Source organism: Rhinolophus sinicus, linkage group LG06 (assembly GCF_036562045.2).
Source record: "Rhinolophus sinicus isolate RSC01 linkage group LG06, ASM3656204v1, whole genome shotgun sequence".
NCBI classification, from domain to species: Eukaryota; Metazoa; Chordata; class Mammalia; order Chiroptera; family Rhinolophidae; genus Rhinolophus; species Rhinolophus sinicus.
The window spans coordinates 112,014,158-112,032,939 of record NC_133756.1 but is presented as its reverse complement, the minus strand read 5'-3'; the positions used below and the strand labels follow the sequence as shown (position 1 = coordinate 112,032,939).

The window sequence follows — 18,782 nt, the reverse complement described above, 5'->3', positions numbered from 1 at the left end:
ACAGCTCAGATCATTTCTCCTCCCTAAAACACTACCAGGCATGGGTGGGAGAGGGAGCATCTTAGAAGAAGAAAATTAGGAATGAGAAGGTGGTGAGAGAGGTTTTAGGATGACAGCTTCTGAATCTGCCTGTCACACTCGTTGCCTCCAGATGGACAACAGTTAGACTTTCCATGCCTAGAGAAGCACTGATGTTAAACAAACAAACATAACTACCACCACTCCCTTCTCCTTAAGAGGAGGGTATAAAATAACAAACTTCTTTTATCCACGAAGGAGAAGAAACCACAGAAGGGAAAGATGTTGTCACTCCAAGTCTCTCTAAAAAAAAACCAAATGGGCAGTTGGGCCACCTGGGTTGTTCCTCTGCAAATCAACAGAAAAGGGAGGGGGAAAGAGCCTTCCCGCCTACTGGAGCAGGGATAAGAAAAATAAAGTATTAAATGAGGCAGAAACCATTGGAAGTCTACTTATTCTTTGGGAATCATCATTTCATGTAAAGCACTTAAAAACCTTGCTATCCCACTGGCAGTTCTTAATACAGGTAACAATACGGTTGGCATGAGCTCAACTGCAACATTTCATTGTCCATATGTTTCCAGGGCCAAGTTTTGTCTGTCACACAAGCCACAAACCAGGCCAAGGGGTCAGGCTCATTGCTGCCCATCCTGCCAAAAACCCCTTGCAAGAAAAAGAAAACAAAGCCTCTTCAAAGAGGACTCTGACAAATAAATATTCACACAGTCTACACACAGCCTGGAGTTTCTAGGTGAGGCAAAGGAGGAGTGAGGAGGACATTCAGAGATTGGGAAGAGGCTTAGAAAAAGAGATGTGAGCTATTGGTAATGAGAGGAAGATTTTGAAACACAGAGGAAAAATGAGAATTGTAAATGGAGAAACACGGAAATAAACTGAAAGAACTTCAAGAGACATAAAGGATTGGGGAAAGGAAGGTACAGAGGAAAAGGTAAGGTGCCCCAAAGAGCAGACAGTAAGCAACAGAGAGATATAGGGAGAGGCAAAGCCAGGCAGTCCATTTCCCCCCAAATCCAAAAGCTGCTCATCGCTTTCCAATAAATCACTCTACTACAAAGCCCTACAATGGACGGTCCTTTGCATTCAGGAACAAGCAGCATTAAACCAAGCATCACCCAGCTGCAACTTTGGAGATCTAACTGTCTGAATTAAAAATGAACAAAATTTGTTCAGCAGCAGAAGACAACCAGTGATGACTTTCCCCCAATGTCTAACTTGGCTATCAAATGTTTTGGTATTTTAAATTTAAGGGTAAAGTACACGGCATTTTTCCTTCTATTGACGTTCCAAGAGGGGGTGTGGTTGACCCCAGGTCCATTCATTTCCAAGGTTGTAGATCTCAGCTAAGACTGGCCCCATCTGTTCTTGAATCAGCCAGCTGTTTATCTCAAAGTAACATATTCATTGCACTACCATCCTAATAACTTGCAAAAAGAGCCAACATCATACAAGTCAGAATGCTTTCTGTCCGGGTAAACGTGTCACTTTGTTTAAAAACCAAAACCAAAAAACCACTGCGATGCTCCTTGATTTCCCTGGCCAGGATCACTCTTCCGTGGGTACCTGTCAGTAATGGCAAATGAAGGTTAACAGTGCTTCTAACTTTCCCTAATGCAGGGAAAAATGAACCCAGGTTTCCTTAATGATCCCTTCTCCAAACCGTTATTTGTGACTGGTGACTGTGCCTCAGGAAACAGCAGCTCATTATGGTACCACTGCCAGTGGCAAGGAGCCTATTGCAATGTAATTTAAAACACTCACACAAGCACAAATCTGTCGGCTCCACTTCCAAACAATCCTGAAATCCTGCAGTCGGGAGAACACTAAACGAAAATGCTGCCTCCAGCAGCCTAAGAGAAGCTTCTCTAGACACGTGAAATGTTTCTGACTGGCACGGAGTGCACCATTAAAGGACACTGTCACCTCAAATCAGCAGAAAAGGCGAGACAAACGACACACACACAGACACACACACACACACACACACACACACACACAAAATAGAGCTCCACAAAACTTAACCTACTCAGAAGCACGCTCATCTGAAAAATGAATAGTGAGTGTTCTCCCAAGAGACACAGAAATGTTCTAAAGTAGTGTGACCACATCAAATCACTGTCTCCATTTCTCCCCACGCATCACCCTTTCCCACTCAAACCTCAGCACTCGGGCCGTCCGTGACAGGACTGCAGTTCCCCACCTCTGCCTTCTTCTGATTTTCCAAAAGCACTTCCCAACATCCTCCCCAGCCCAGCCCCCTCTCTCAGCCTCCGAAAGGTTGAGGGGAGTTGCGACTGGAGAATTGGCAGGAATCGGTCCTCTGGCGGGGGAAGGTTGCTCGAGTTGTTCTTTGCAGTGACCCAAATTGCACAGAGCTTTCGCTTAGCAGCGCTTGCGAGCACCCCCCAATCCTCCCGCCCCCCATCTTCCCAAAAGAAAGCCTTGAGAATTAAGCGGGAGGAATAACTTGGTAGAATCATTTGAATAAATCACTTCAACTCACCTGGTTTGGGATTTTTCTCCCCACCCCAGGCATAAACAGAAATGATGTGCGAATGAGTCACGCACGTAACGGAAGGTGTTGCGATGTCCTAAGTCCAAGGGCTGGAATCAGTCCCTGCCCTGGTGCCGCTGCTACTCTTAGCTCAGCTGGAGCGAGCGGCAATCGCAAGCCCAGCAGCAGCAGGGGGGTGGATAAACCGTAGCACAATGAATGCAGTGGGGTTTTTGCAATGACATCATTCCTCTGTCCAAAAGGCCCCAATAGCCATGCTCAGGAGCTCTGCATTCTGGGAATTGTAGTCTTCTTAGAGCCTGGCGGGACCCTGAGTCTATTGCCGGAACTACAATGCCCAAAATGCGCCGAGATCGGACGCGCCTGGAACGAGCAAAAGGAGTGAGGGAAGCTCGGCCGCCATGTTAGGAGTGCCGGGACGATTCCGCGGAGCCGGCTGAGGTTTTTAGGGTGCACGGGAGCCGAGTGGTGGTGCATTGGGGACGGTGAGGTGGAGGACAAGCCCTTCGGGGAGCCGACGGCCCGAACCTGGGAACCGGAGGGTGGAGGCGGCATTTGGGGACAGATGTAGGGCGGGTCTGGCTGGAGGCGGCAGCAAGAGGCCGAGTGGGCCTCGGCCTTACGATCCTGCAGGGATTGGCTTGGTCCCCTACACTTCTTGCTCCATTTTTTAAGTAAGGTTTTGAGGGAGTCGATTTACATCTGGGCTCTGAGCACATTCAGACCCTCTAACAGGGCGGTCGGGTTGATTGGCCACTTTGTAAAGGTGCAGGGACCCCGGGCAGCGACCGAGTTCTCGCCTTTGGTCGGAGATGTTTTTCACCCACGGAGTTGTGCTGTCTCTCCCAAATTTATTTTTAACTGAATTTATTTTCCATCCTACCTTACCCCTCCCCAAGGTTTTGGACCTTCACTCGTTTTTCATGCAGAATGATTTGCAAAAGGAGCCAAAGAAATCGGTGTTGGAAGGTAGCCAAGCCTCAAAAGGGACGGACGGTGCTTTGGCCCCGCAGTTAAGGAGAGGCCTAAAGGAGTAACACACCTGGTTTGAAACGACATCTTCATACCTGCCAGCGAAAGCAGGGAGATGTTGAAGGGGGATATTACTGATAATAGGCCTGTTGATGGCTAGCGATCGGTTCTGGAGTAGCAGGGGTTCTTGGATACACCTAGCGTGTGTGCTAAAAGACTGCAGAGACAGGATGTTCATTGGGATGGATCACCAACTTATTTAAAAAATATATTTAATGTTTTAATTTGTGGTACTCTATATTTACGACTACTTTAAGAAATAATGTTTTTTTACTAACTAAAACTGAAATCATTGGTCTTTATGTTATTTGGCCTAGTATTGCAAATGAACTGTATTTTTTTTCCCAATTATGTAACTAAAACAATGCTGTGTCTTTGTTGTTTTTCAGAGTCTGTCTACACTGGAAAGATGGGGGATTTCTTTTTCTCCTGAGAGTGCCTGAAGGGTTAAAAATGCTGATATATTTTGTGCTGTTTTTCTTCCTCCCTTTTGCACCTATTCTGAAAACAAAATTAACTAGTTACTTTGGGTCAGTAAGTATGCACTTCACCTGTTAGGAGTTAATAAACTTATAGCTGATAAATGGATTCTCCTATGAAAGAAAGGCTAGGCACAATGATTTCAAATGATAAAAACATGGTAGAAACAGTCTCTGATGTATGCAGATGATAACTGCAAAAAACAGTTTTATGAAGAATGATCTTGTATATCATGTTTCTGTGAACAAATCACAAGGTGAATAGGTTTGTTTCATTTTTAAACAAAGCTAATCGGATTGGTCTCATTTATTCATGAACACAACAATGGGAAGGGCTCATGCAAATCTGTTATTCAAAAACACCTTTGGAAATAATGGTAAGTATGGGAAAAGGAACAAAATGTTTACTATTTTCATTCTGACTATTAATATAACTATAGAAGTGTTTTAAGCTTAGTAGAATAGACAGCTTTACATTTAGGCTTAGTTTCAAACTCTTATTTTTAGGGGTTGGTTATTGAGGGTGTTCTTGTGTCTTACACAAAATTAGAGTGAATCTTGTTCATTTTATAAGATATTTCTTTATATAAGCAGTAACCTCCTTTGTTTGAGTTACTATGGAAGACAGATTTGTGTGTGGGGTGAGGGAGATCCCAACAGATTTCTCAGAAATCTTGTGAGAAGTGAGCTGTGTAATGCAGTGATTTCTGTAATTTGTCATCTGTTTGGGTAGTTTGAAGTTTTTCCAGCCTTATACCTAACGGATATCTTACAATACAGAAATGAAACAGATCTAGCTAATATCTACAAAAAGACTCTATGATTTAACCCTTTTAGAAAAAAAATTCTGTGCTTTAGAAGTTTCATTTACAAAATTAATATTTCAGGAGTTGATGGTGTCAGCTTCTGAAAGAATAACCTCAGTATCCCAGAGAAAACACTGGATTAGGAAAACTGAAAAGTGGAATTAGGAATGTCAACAGGGTTAAGTGTCAGGATCACCTATAGAACTGTAAATATATATAGCTATTGCCCACACATCCTTGCTGAATTGAACCAGCTGTTGTATATTTTTAAAATTATTGGTGACTGCATGGGTAGGGTAGAGTAGTCCTTCACATCCTGTATTTGTGTTTTTTTGTGGTGTGTAACACTAGTACTAAGTTTTGGCAAAGATTTTAGGTTTATTACTAATTATACTCATAAATGTGTTCTGAAAATGTGTAGATGAGGAAATCACCTAGAGATCAATTTATACAGAGTGGTTAGGGGAAAAAAGATCCATTTTAGCCTTAGGAATACCACAATGACTTAGCTGGATAGTTCTTACAGTGAGGTCTTAGTCTAATACTAAGAAAGTGATGATAGGAGACTTACCAGTAAGAGCTCAATGCTATGACAAAATTACGGTAAAGCTATTCAGATAGTTAAAAAAAAGTCTCTAGACAGAGGCAACCAGATACTAGAATTTTCTGAGAATAAGTTTAATAACTCCTTTTCCTAAATTCTGAATTTTTAAAAGTATTGATAGATCTTGGTATTGGATATTTGGATATATGACATGTAGTAGAGTATCTTTTTTAGCTCCAAATTTGATGTGGTTACTAAATTGGGGGTTTTTAGTCAAAATTCTAACATGCTTTCATCTATATCTGCTTAAGAATAAAGACAACCCAAAAGAAGCATTTGAAAATTTTAAAGGAGTGAGGTCCTCTTAGAGATTGTTGATGAAGACTGGCTTTATCAAGTGTTTTGCAGAATATCAGTGGCTTCTGAATTCCTGCTGTTTTAGTTTGAAATCTATTTTGAGTTTCTTGGGCAGTATCACAGAAATTAGTAACATTCTAAACCTCAGTGATAATAGCCTCATAGGGGTGTGGGAGAGGATTAAACAAACTATGTAAAGCACTTAGCAGAGGGCTTTGGAAGAGGTAAGTTTGTTGTGGGGTTTTTATTTAAGTTTTTAGAAAGTAGCCCAAGAATAGTTAGGACCCCAAGCACAGATTACCTCAGATGTTCTCTTTCAACACTTTGTTAAGTCAAACTTGTATGACTAAGTTCTTACCAAAATATAGTTTGATATAGGGCGGCAACCGATGTTTTCAGCCCTTACCACCTAAGGAACATAAAATTCCTGTTATGTTACTAAGAGATTATGATAGTGCCTGGAGTGGTAGAAGTTAAAAAATACAAATGTAATAATTTTGCTTGTGTACCTGTGGAGCTTGGAAAAGCCTCACAGTTGATTATGAAAATCAGGCCTTGTCTTAATTCAGGGTCACTAGTTAATCCTTTAAAAAAATGATATAAATTATGAAAAAACTTAGCATTGTTTTATGCCTTACAAAGTTCTAACGTAATGCTTTTATATTCCAAGCTATGAAATTTGAGAGAACAACTCTGTCTGCCTTTCTATATCTCTTCCAAAAATAGAATCAATTTTGTTACCTGTCTCAGAAATGAAATGCCAGCAACCCAAAGGTGATATAGATCCAGCAGTTACATTAAAAATTATTCTAACCTCATCACAGAGTTGAGACAAGCAAACTTAGGGAAAAAGAAAAACATTTTAGCAACAGATGTTTCGAGCCTCACCTTAGATTGAGTTAAATAACATTTAGTTTTCTACAATGTACATGTCTGTACTTGGACATAGAAGAGCGTGCCATACAAGGCTCAGCAGTCGTAGTTGCCCTAAGGAACATCTTTAACTTATTCTGGAAACTTAATATTTCATATTTTAAAAATTTGAGTTAATATTCAGGCAACAAAAACATGTTTTGGGTCCTGTTTACTTAACCACTGTTGTGTTTGTAACAAATTGGCATACTTTTAGCTGCTGGCTTTAGTATGCTACTAAAGATGAATGCAGTAAATATCCCAAGGTCAAGATTTGAAATACAGGTGTCATAGTTAATGATTAACTAGAAAAGTCTGCCCTCTTTATCCTTTGATTTTTATTTTTCAATTTTTATAGGTTTGGATAAAGTCTCACTAGAAAATATTTCTTTACAAGAATAACTACATGAAGATGAACTTAATCAAATATATTAATATTAGGTTGGTGCAAAAGTAATTGCAGTTTTTGCAGTTTTTAACCTTTTAAGCTGCAGTTAATTTTGCACCAATCTAATAAATATGTTTGTGAATATAGCCGTTTAATAAGCTCACTGGGTGATTCCTCTCCAGCTAATTTTACTTGGAAGTACCAAGGTGAAATAATTTGCCAAAGTTATACCTGTAAATACAAGCCCCCTCTATTTTGTGTTCCTACTCCAGTCTTTCCATTGTGCACAGTATCTCGATACAGTTCTAAGATTGATGCCAAAATTTTTTAGTGTTTCTGTGTATGTATATTCAGTGAAGAATAATATAATTCAACCACATGAACAAGTATTGCTTAAGTAAGGTATAATAAAGTTTTCTTAGGGAAGTTACATGATCCATGTCTTCATCTAAAGCATTTGATTAAAAAAATATTTTTAAAAAAACTACAGTATTCTAGACATGGATATCCAAGGTGTCAATACTTGGGGGGCACAGTTTCAACCAGTTTAAGTCATTTCATTCTGTAAGTTTGTATTGAGTTCCAAGTACAAGGCCCTGGTGGTACCAATGGTGACTAGGACCCGTGACTATAACTATGGACACCAGTCAACTCAACCTTTTTAGTGTCGTAGACCCCTTTGTCAATCTAGTGAAGCCTACGGATCACTTTTCAAAAGAAACTTTTAATGCTTAAAGTACAGTATATTGCAAAGGGAGCCAATAATAAAATTACTTTTAAAATTTAAAACTTTTGATACAGAAATATACAGTAGTACCTCGGTTTTCAAACGTCTCTGTTGGCAAACATTTCGGTTTTCAAACACGCCTTGGAAATCAAACATGTCACGGGGCTTTCACTGAGTGCAAGATCCTGAGGCCTAGCTGTTGGCTGTTTTCGAACGTTTCAGAACTCGACCAGTCTTCCGGAATGGATTACGTTCGAAAACCGAGGTACCACTGTATAGCTTTATTAACTCGGTTAACAAGATCTAGCACTGACCCTAATTTCAACAGTGGTGAACAAATATTTCAAGTCATGTGCAACAGTCATGAGAACTTCAACTGTGAGCCATATTTACTGCTAACTATGATCTGTTGTCTACGTTCAAATTATATCACAAGTTACTGAAAATGGAGATGTAATTTTCCCCATTCTAAGTTCACGGAACCCCTGAATTCTATCTATGAACTGATAAAGAACCCTGGTTAAGTTTTTAATGATAGGAGCTTTATCTTTTTCACTGTTGTATCGATGGCCTGATTAAGGTCCTTAGAGACCTAAGCACTGAAAAACTTGTGGTGTTGGGCCTCAATTCAAAGTCAAATTTATCAAAGTAGATTTAAGGCTCATATTTCTCATGGAGACTCATACTTTTAGGAAGTAATAAATTATCTTGTTAGGGGCAGGTAGGGAAAGACTGCTTTACTATTTATTGTCTGAAAGTGTTTAGTACCCAAGCTTGTCTATATCCACTACACTTGGTATACAGTAAGAGCTCGATAACTGAATGAAGGAAAGAACATCGTCTGTAATAGATTCACTAATAACATTTTACCTACCATTTGCATTCAGCAGCACTTAAGGTAGGAATCACTTCCATTTTTAAATTAAGGCACAAGTCTGCTTAGGGTCACCCATTAAGTGGAAGAATTAAAAATAGAGCTCAGGTTTGTTTGACTCAAAATCTACACAAGAACCACTACTAGTCTATTTTAGGGGAAACGAAGTAAATGTCCCAAACCTAAGTACTGATTTGGCCAACTATAAATATGGTCTTTGCCCCATATTTCCCAAAGAGATAAAACAACCATGTGAAATTAAGGCAGTATGGTGAAATGAAAGTTCCATAATTATTTAAAGCACATTTTAAAAAAACGCTTGAAAATACTTTTTAACACTTTAAATAAGCTGAAGTTTATATTGCAATTTTCTCTGCTCCACAATGTGCTCATACTTGGTATCTTTCTAAGAAAAACATTTCAAGGTTTCTGGGGTTTGCAGTGGTAATTTACAGCTAAAAGGATTTTTTAAGTTCCCCTTCTACACCCCCCAGCAATACAAGTGGGTATGTTTTCACATACCATGTTTCCCTGAAAATAAGACCTAGCTGGACAATCCGTTGTAATACATCTTTTGGAGCAATAATTAATATAAATTGACTCGATCTTATTTTACTATAAGACTTGGTCTTATCTGACATTAGACCGGGTAATATAAGACCGGGTCTTACATTAATTTTTGCTCCAAAAGATGCGTTAGAGCGGATTGTCCAGCTAGGAAACACGGTAGCTTGTTTAGTCAAAAACATTGGACTAAGAAAATTACAGTGAATTGTATTTTCAAGCCCATTTTGATCCACATGGGCAGCCCCAGACCAATATGTCTAAATTAGTGCATGATACATATACAGAATATTTCAGTTCTGACTCAGAAGCACTCACATTGGTTAATTCATAAAAAAGTTAAATAGCACTTCATTTTACAGGTGAGAAAATGGGGTACTTGGGAAGTTAACGTGGCCTGACCTGTGCTGATTTGAAGCCATTTATAGACTTTACCCGTGCTGCTAGGTATGAGGATTCATTCAGTTCACTGCAGAAATCCTGTTTACAGTGTGCTGCCCTAGACCCTGCTGGGGATGATCCGTAACACACGGTATATGGACCTTATTGCCATTGTAAACCAGGGATCACTGAATGCTGAATCATCCCTAGCCCCAGGGGCTTAGGTCAGGGATGGTCAACCTGTAGTTCTTTCCACAATAGTCATCTAGGTAATTTGATACTTAGAAACAAACACAGTGACAGTGTGTCCCAGACTTGACAGAACAATTTTCATTTCCAGTATTTTTTAATTTGCAGTTCTTGTGCATGTCACATGACAATTTTATATTTTGAAAATAATTATGGGTCTACTGCATCATTTAGTACTTGACCTGAAAAAGTAGAACCAGTGACATTGTGGAACAATGAAGACACTTAGAAAGTCACCTTGAAAACAATGCTCCCCAAAAGCTGCTTTCAGATGTCTAGGGAACAACTTGATTCTACCTTCTAATTCTCCATTCCCTTTAGCACAAAGCTGCAAAATAACTGGCTCAGGATTGAGTAAGCTGCCTTTGGCAGCCAAATGTTATTACCTGTAGGTCATACACTCTTCTGCCTGGCATATACACAGTAAGCATGCATGTTAAATTATTATAAAACTTGAATGGATTGCTTAGTCTTAAGTAATAATAGGCTTATCCCACCCCTCAGCACATGATTCTTTTGTGATATATTGGGCTAATGAAGTGGACTGTTCCCAGACAATGAAGAAAATAGAACATTGCTTGAAGAAACCCTGTAAGGCCTGGACAGGAGACTGAATAGTAATCCTTGATTGCCAGTGCAGAGAGGACCATGATATTTGAGAATAAAATATTTATTGATAGCTGGGCTCTTATGTCATGTGTTTAATGCCATGACTGTAAAACCATTACTGTAACACTTAGGTGTATCTTCTAAAGGAAGCCTGTCAAATGACTCCAGAATGACTTTGTTTTTGGTGACATTAATTACTGTTTTCCTTTGGGACCTGATTTTTTTTCCTTTTTTTTTAAATTTTTTTATTGTAAAATATACGTGACATAAAATTTAACATCTTAACCAGTTTCTGAAGGAACTTGATTATGTAACAGATTCTAAAATGATGCAAGTGTATCAAAAGCTGTTCCATCCTCAATTTGTTTTTTCAAAAAAACTGCGATTAGGTAACACGTTTTCAGATAGACTACCTCCATCCGCCTATTTTCCTGTCACCCAGTAAGGTTTCTCATCGTCAGCCACAGTTCTATGAAGGGACGTTAAAGGGTCTCCTGTTGCCACTACACCACTGATGTTCGTAATAAGGTAGGTTGAAGGCTTCCAGGCTTCCATGACCAGCCTACACTCAATCTTTGCCCTCCCTTCTGCCCCCTTTTACTTCTGTTATGTTCCTGTACTACTACCTACATTGCGAGTACATGACCACTTAGTTGTTAAGTTCCTTTGAGAGCAGGAACTAGAACGTTTATTTTCACATCTTCTGTGCTTAAAACAGGACTTTCATTTCTTCAGCAAATATTCACTGAGTATCCACTAGATGTCAGAGATTAGATTCTGGAGACACCAAGATAACTAAACACAGACTCTCCCATAACAATCTTGTGGGGGAAAGGTGGAAAATAGATCTGTAAGCCAGAAAAGCTTCAGTATAATATATTGGAGTGGATAGGAAATTTCCTGGTTTAAGAAGACTACAAACCATCATTTCCAAAAATATCTCCCCAATGAAGTCTACCTCAGCGACTAAATTTTCACCATTAGAAAGTCATTCTCTATAGGACCACTTGTGCTGTGGATGCTTCTGTGCAGGAAAGCTAAGGGGTATTAATGGGCAATGAAATTACTTTTTCCCCCCTTTAAATTTTTGTTGTTAATTTTAAAGTTTTCACACAGCAAGATTCACTCTCTGGTACATAATTCTATGAGTTTTGACAAATGCATAGAGTCAGGTAATCATCAGCACAATCGATATAGAACAGTTCCATCACCTCAAAAATGTCCTTGTGCTGTCCTCTTTTTTTGTGTGTGTGGTAAATAATTTTATTTTTCAGAAAGTCATGTTTGAATGTTCCATGTATAACTTCTTTATCCAAAAAAGGTATTTGGGACAGTACCTTTTCTAATAAGCCTCTAGAAATACTGATATCCAAAGAGGGACTAAATCATTACACCATCGTCAGTCATCTGTACCTTAGTTTATAGATCGGGCTGTTGAAAAGTAAAGTGTGCCTGTGGTGTATGTAGGCTCTGTGTGTGTGTGTGTGTGTGTGTGTGTGTGTGTGTGTGTGTTTAGAAAGAGGATGGGGTCAGCAGATGGAGATACAAGGATAGGTATGGGTAGTGTGTTGTGTTTTAAGTAGTATTAAGGGCCCTGAGTTCTCAAAGATAGGGAGCACCAAAGAAAGTATATAAGCCCTGAAGAGGGATGCCCTTCATGTAAAATTTGATCTGTCTTTATCTGGTGCTACATAACTGGGATTCTAGTACTGACTCTGCCAGTAACTTGTCTTGAAAAGTCACTTCCCCTTTCTGGGCCTTAATTTCATCACTTATAAAAAATAAGTTTGGATTGAGTATATTCTAAAGTCCACTTCAGTGTTCTCCAACTAGAGGTGAAACCTGTGTGTGTGTCTGTGTGTGTGTCCTTTCTGCCCTCTCGCTTTCACTGGACATACATACATGTAGATAACAATAACCAAACTCTAGCTAGCATTATGAGCTCTTAAAATTTCATGTAATTTGATGTGAGAAGTTGCAAAGTTAAGGCTGATCTGAACTGGGCTCCAGTGATACAGATCTCTGATGAGCAGCCTTCTCATTTGTAGAATGACTGTATATATGCTAATGTTCCTTGTAGTTTTCACATTTTATGACTGAAACCTATTAAAACTTACCAGTGTTACGTCTATTCTCACTTCCTCTGGGTCTGCACTTGTTCTGATTTTGATTTTATTTGTTGTTATTTATTAACTACTTTTCATTTAGTACCTTCTATGTGCCAGAACTTTTAACATAGGGTACTTGACCTACATTATTTAAGGACTTTTATAGTGCTGTCATAATGGATGTAGAGAAGGGAAAATCACACCATGCCTCCTACTCCCATCCTGCATAGCATACACATTCCTACAGCAAGATCCCATTTCAGTGCATGTTAAAAGTATCACTAAAGAGGGGAAGAAAGAAGATACATGTGGTGTTAAATTGAAAAGTAAAGAAAAATGAACTAAAGTTTGAGGGCTTGCTATGTGCTAGGCATTTTATATATGTCTGTCTTCTTCAGGTCATTGAGATAAGCAGATATGTACAGACATCACAAAGGGAACCTGCTGGTTTTGAAAGCAAAAAGGAGAAAAATTATGTCAATGTCATAAATCATTGGAATAATTCAGAATATTTATTTTTAATATTCTCCACTGAGGGCACAGACAACTTAGTGCCTCTCTGTAGTATTTGGCAGATGTTTGTCGAATTAATAGGGATTTTTCTCACGCCCTAAAGTAGTGGTTCTTTGGGTCCAGGGACCACTTAGAATGTTAGAAAAGCTATGGACCCATCTAGGATGTCACCTCCTCCATTATACACAGAAAAGAAACAGCCAAGTCCCTCTCATCACCCTAACCATCTCCACATCTGTATTTGGAATATTTTCAGCCCCTCTGCAATCCCTTCATGTGCCCCCAGGTTAAGAGCTCAGCCCTGGAAACATTTCTGAGTATCTAATCAGCCTAGAAGAATTGTTCCACTAACTTACAATGCTACCATGCTTTTTTGGTCCTTTATAGATTACGGAAAATCACACTATGCCTCCTGAGTATTTACTAATGGTCATGTTCAGTTTTCTTTTTATGAGCAGAGATTGTATTCAACATGTTTTAGGTTCATTAACATGCTACAACCAAAGGATCAATATCACATACTTTATCTTTTTAAGGTTTTTGAAGGAGGAATTATGCAGTTTTACAGATGAAGAAATTAAGGTTTGTCCCAAAGCTTACCTTATGTAATATATCTCTAGCTTTCTAGATGGAATGATTTTTATTTCTATTTTTACCTCTCCCCATTCAGAAACCCGCTTAAAACACTGTTAGGCCAGTGTCCTCATCAGTGAAATTTTTTCTGAGTAGACATGATGAAAAATTGTTCTCGTCTCAGAGTGGAGGAGAATGACATGTAAAACAAATACAGTTGACGCTTGAACAATGCTGGGCAGGGGTGTCGACTTCCTGCATGCTGTAAAATCCAAGTATAACTACAGTTGGCTCTCTACACAGAGGGATTCCCAACCGGGGAGTTGACCCTTGAAAAACACGGGTTTGAACTGTGCAGGTCAGTTGGAAAAAATCTGCATATAACGTGGACCCGCATTGTTCAAGTTTCAACTGTATTTTAAATAATTCCAAATACGATATGAGAACTACCCCCATGAAGTTTTGAGGGTCAGACTGGTTAAAGGAAAAGTAAATGTGAAAACTCTACCTTTACCTTGATATAAAATCCTTAGGACCTTATATAATCCAACTGAAAACTTCCCTCTTTTCCAATAGTGTTGTCCCTTTTATACATGACAGCAAGACTGCATCTCACCAGGCTTGTGATGGAAGAAACTCCAGTTGTTTACTATTGTTATTAAACTGGAAAACGGAGTTGTTGATCAAATGGAGTAATGTTTTGAGCATTTCCTCTGGGCCAGGGGCTTTTTAATTTACACAAAAGCTTTCTGGTTGGCGAGTGAGAGTCTCCATTTTTCACTTACCCCAGGCTACACAGTTATAGCTAACATTTGATCTCTTCCTAGAAGCAAAGTTTTATTCAGAAGTTTCTCAATATTTATAACAACTCCATAAAATACTGTTAATACTGTCATCCCTAATTTATCAATAAGAAAATTGAAATGTAAAAAGATTAGACTATTTGTCCAACTCTGGCTGATTTGACTCCAAAGTCTACTCCATTCCAATATGCTACCAAAGCTTCTAGCATTAATTATCATTAATCATTGTTTTCTGCACAGTAAGTGTGGCTGTCCCTGGAGAGGAGTTACTAAGGGAGAGATTAAGGGGAGTTACTGGGCCATTTTTGAGAAAAGTGGTGCCTTTCCCTGCAAACAAGTTTTCTGTGAAATCAGGTTGGAAGGATAAAGAAAGCTGAGGAAGGTGGAGGTGGCGTGGTTGAGCCTGTTCAGGAACTGATTACATCTGAGCCTCTGGCCCTTTTGCCTGCCAGCTGACTCAGAGTGGGCAGATGGGCCAGAGCCCAGGCAGGTTGATTTCATGGGTTGTATACTTCAAAGAATCTGATTCCTGGCACTGCTATGCACATTGCTTTTCAGAGGGTGCAGTCTTCCAGGTGAGGGAACAGGATGGTCTCCATGAAGTGTTTGCGAAAGGCCTAGGCAAGGCAGTGTTTGCTCTAAATCCAAATACATACAGCTTTGTTCTAGTCCTAAGCATGGCTGAAAATCTAGTCCTATACTCTAGTATTCCTCTGCAGTAAACATGGCGGTTAAGAATATAGGCCTGAGAGTCAGATTCTAATCTTGGCTCTACCACTCAACTGTGGATAACTAGGCCTCAGTTTTCTCAAGTGTGAAATGGGAATTAAGGTAGTACCTACTTCATATTGTTGTGAAGATTAAACATATATAAAGCATATATACCATACTACCTGAGACATAGTAAACACTTGAAAAGTTATTATTATTCTAAGAAAACTCATATTTTATAAGAAAATCCCAGGGCTTAAACAAAATAAATTAATTGGTTCATCATTCTTTCAGTTAATATACACTGAAAGGTATTTATTATTGTGCTGGGTGGGAGGGGGGGGGAGAAAACAGTATAACTTCCATTGAATACCTAAAATGAGCCATATATATATGTATATATACAGAGGGTGCCAAAAATATGTATACACATTTTAGGAAAGGAAAAAACTATTAAAATTACGCTGATGGTAACCACTTTGAGCACCTCTTGTAATTGCAGAAGTCAAACGTGACGTATTCATCTTTTGTTACCAGTGTATATTGAGTATTACAATTTTAATACAATTTTTTCTTTCTTAAAATGTGTGCACATTTTTTTGCACCCTCTGTATATATATCAACATCCAGACACTTCTGATTACAGCGAACTACTGCTTGAGCAACGTTGACCAAAGTGTCCATTTGTATATATATATATATTTTTGGCACTCCCGGTATGTACAGAGGGTGCCAAAAAAATGTATAGACATTTTAAGAAAGGAAAAAACTGAATTACTTGTAATAATGTATACTTATAACAAAAGATGAGTACAAGTCACATTTGACTTCTGCAATTACAAGAGGTGCTCAAAGTAGTTACCATAGCGTCCTGACATGTCTAATTACAGCGAACTACTGCTTGAGCATAGATAACATCTGTTAAAATGTGTATACAATTTCTTGGTGTATATATATATATATATATATATTTTTTTTTTCCCCACTGAGTTCTTTCAGGAAATTGATTTTTATTCTTCAAACACCAAACTTACATGTAGTATAGCCAGGAACTCAGGGGCAGATGTCTTTGTGAATAGCATTTTGCTCTGTCATTCCTAAGAACTATTAGAGAAATGGCTTAAGCTAAGGAGTGTGGGTTTGGAATCGGGGCACAATAGTGGTGAGCCAAATATTTTAAAAAGTATGTTGTTTCATTTACTGTTCACAGAAACCCTATGAAGTATTTTCCCACTTTATAGATGAGACCCTAGGTTGAGAGAGATTTAGTTACATGCCTACAATCATATAGTCAGCACTAATTCCAAAGCCTGTGAATAAGATAGCCTTTATCCCCACCAGAGCATGTTATTCATCAGGCAAGCAGACACGTAAACACGAATCTACATTCAAAATACTGTTATTGAGGTTTACACTAGGTGCTTGAGAGCACAGAGCAGGGAAGGTAAACTCGGGGTGGGGTGAGGTGGTAAATGTAGTCCCCTTCCCAGAAATGAATGCTAATAGTGGGGCTGCAGGCGGGAATGAGGTAGGGGCTTTTGCTGGTAGAGGAGTTAAAAGAGGTCTTCCTGGGTTTCCTCAAGTCACACTGAAAGACAGGGGTTAGAAGAAGGGCTTTCTGGAATTCCTCAAGTCGATATGACTGTCTTTTAGATCTAGCATTATAATTGCAGCAAATGTTATAGTAGCAAAGAAACTGTCTCCACAGAGACCAGATTATGTTGTTTACTTAAGGTGAGATGGTGGGGGTTATTATATAAATAATGTCTCTCTACATCAGAATCATCTGTACCTTCTTGGGCTTTGGGACTGAACCTAATATAGTAATAGCAACTAACTCATTGCAGGGTCATTAAGTACTAGTCACAACTGTGTTCAGAGGCCAGAACCCTTAGCTGGAGATAGAGGAAAGGCTTTGTCTAAGTCAGTACAGCAGTAACCCCCTTATTCGTGGTTTCACTTTCCATGGTTTCAATTACTTGCTGTTAACCGTGGTCTGAAAATATTAAATGGAAAATTCCAGAACTAAACAATTCATAAGTTTTAAACTGTGCACCACTCTGAGTCGTATGATAAAATCTCGCTCCTTTCCACTCCATCCTGCTGGGGCTGTGAATCATCCTGCTGTCCAGCGTATCCCTGCTGTACACACCACACCCTCATTAGCTGGGTAGTAGCCGGCTTTGTTATCAGATCTACTGTCCCAGTATCGCAGTGCTTCTGTTCAAGTAACCCTTGTAGTAACCTAACGCTATGTCACAATGCCTACATCATTTGCTTCACTTCATCTCATCACAAGGCATTGATTGTATCAGCTCACATCATCACAAAAAGGATAACTACAGTACAATAAGATATTCTGAGATAGACCACATTCACATAACTATTACAGTATATTCTTATAATTATTCTATTTGATTATTGGTTATTGTTAATCTCTTACTTTGCCTAATTTATAAATTAAACTTTATACTTTATGTATGTGTAGGAAAGAAACATAATATATATAGGATTCAGTACCGTCTGCAGTTTCAGTCATCAGCTGGGGTCTTGGGCTACATCTCCTGTGGACAACTATATATATGTGTGTATATGTATGTGTGTGTGTGTGTGTATATATATATATATATATATATATATATATATATATATATATATGCCAGAGAGATATTACTGTACTAATATATGATGTCCATTATGAAATGTAGGTAAAATCAAGAATTCTAAGGAATGAAATGAAGTTGAAATAAACTATTTCACCTCAAGGCAAAATACATACTTAGGATTCTGTATTTGTTATAAATAGTGGACATAAATTAATATTTCAAATAGGCTACTTAATAGTTTGGAATTTTTGTTGTTGTTCAGCTTGTCTGATTTGGTTAGATCATAATTGTATTTAATCTCATAAAGTGACTGATACTAAGTAGAAGTATCAGTTCTGCCTTTTTTTTTTTGTCCTTCAATTCACAGGTTGTTGTTTTTTCAGCAATCTTTTTAAACCAGTTGCTCATTTTGTGAGACGTAGCTTAATGAAAATTAGATTTTAAAAAAATCCATAAATCCTTTTTTGAACTGCCGTATGTCACTAAATACTGAAAGTGAAAAAACCTTTATTCATACCTCACATGACAAGTAATCATCAAATAAGGACAGTGTGGGCATGCCAAGTTTAATCCATATTAATAGAGGTTAATTTTCTTTCTTTCTATATTGAAATTACAAAAATTCTTACCACACCTCAGTGGATGTCTTGCATACCTCTAGTGTGAGCACACTCCACTTTGGAGATCTGTAGCTTAAGCAACAGAACCTGTAGTGATGGAATGGTAATAACCAATCCCATATTTAGCAATGATTGGTCGAGATTCATTTATCAATGACAAATGGAAAGAGTACAATTGACTTCCAAGGAAATCAGAAGAGCTGAGTGCAGCTGAACCTTTGAGAGTGTGGCCTGTCTGTACAAAGATAGAACCTACATTTTTTGAATGCCTCCAACAAACACATTCTAGTTTTTAAGACAGTGGACCTTGTCAGACGTACTTAGATTTAATCCCAGGTCAGCTATTTATTAAGATGCAATTTTGGGAAAGCAAAA

At 38.6% G+C, this 18,782-nt stretch overlaps 1 protein-coding gene and 1 long non-coding RNA gene across 3 annotated transcripts in view; one reads left to right on the top strand and one right to left on the bottom strand.

The window, feature by feature from the left end:
* RAB30 (RAB30, member RAS oncogene family) overlaps window positions 1–2,763 on the bottom strand; it is a 79,240-nt gene extending 76,477 nt beyond the window's left edge. Inside the window, exon 1 of one of the 2 annotated variants that reach the window (XM_019752547.2) lies at window positions 2,540–2,763. The gene's annotated coding sequence lies outside the window, so the exon portion shown is untranslated. Of the gene's footprint in view, window positions 1–2,194; window positions 2,218–2,539 lie in introns of those variants that run through there. The other variant, XM_074335689.1, reaches the window with a different exon arrangement.
* A 40-nt stretch (window positions 2,764–2,803) lies between these two features.
* On the top strand, window positions 2,804–17,700 carry LOC141572211 (uncharacterized). Its single transcript, XR_012497460.1, has 2 exons — window positions 2,804–11,001; window positions 13,631–17,700. It is a non-coding gene; the product is annotated as an uncharacterized LOC141572211 (long non-coding RNA).
* The last annotated feature ends 1,082 nt before the right edge of the window (window positions 17,701–18,782 follow it).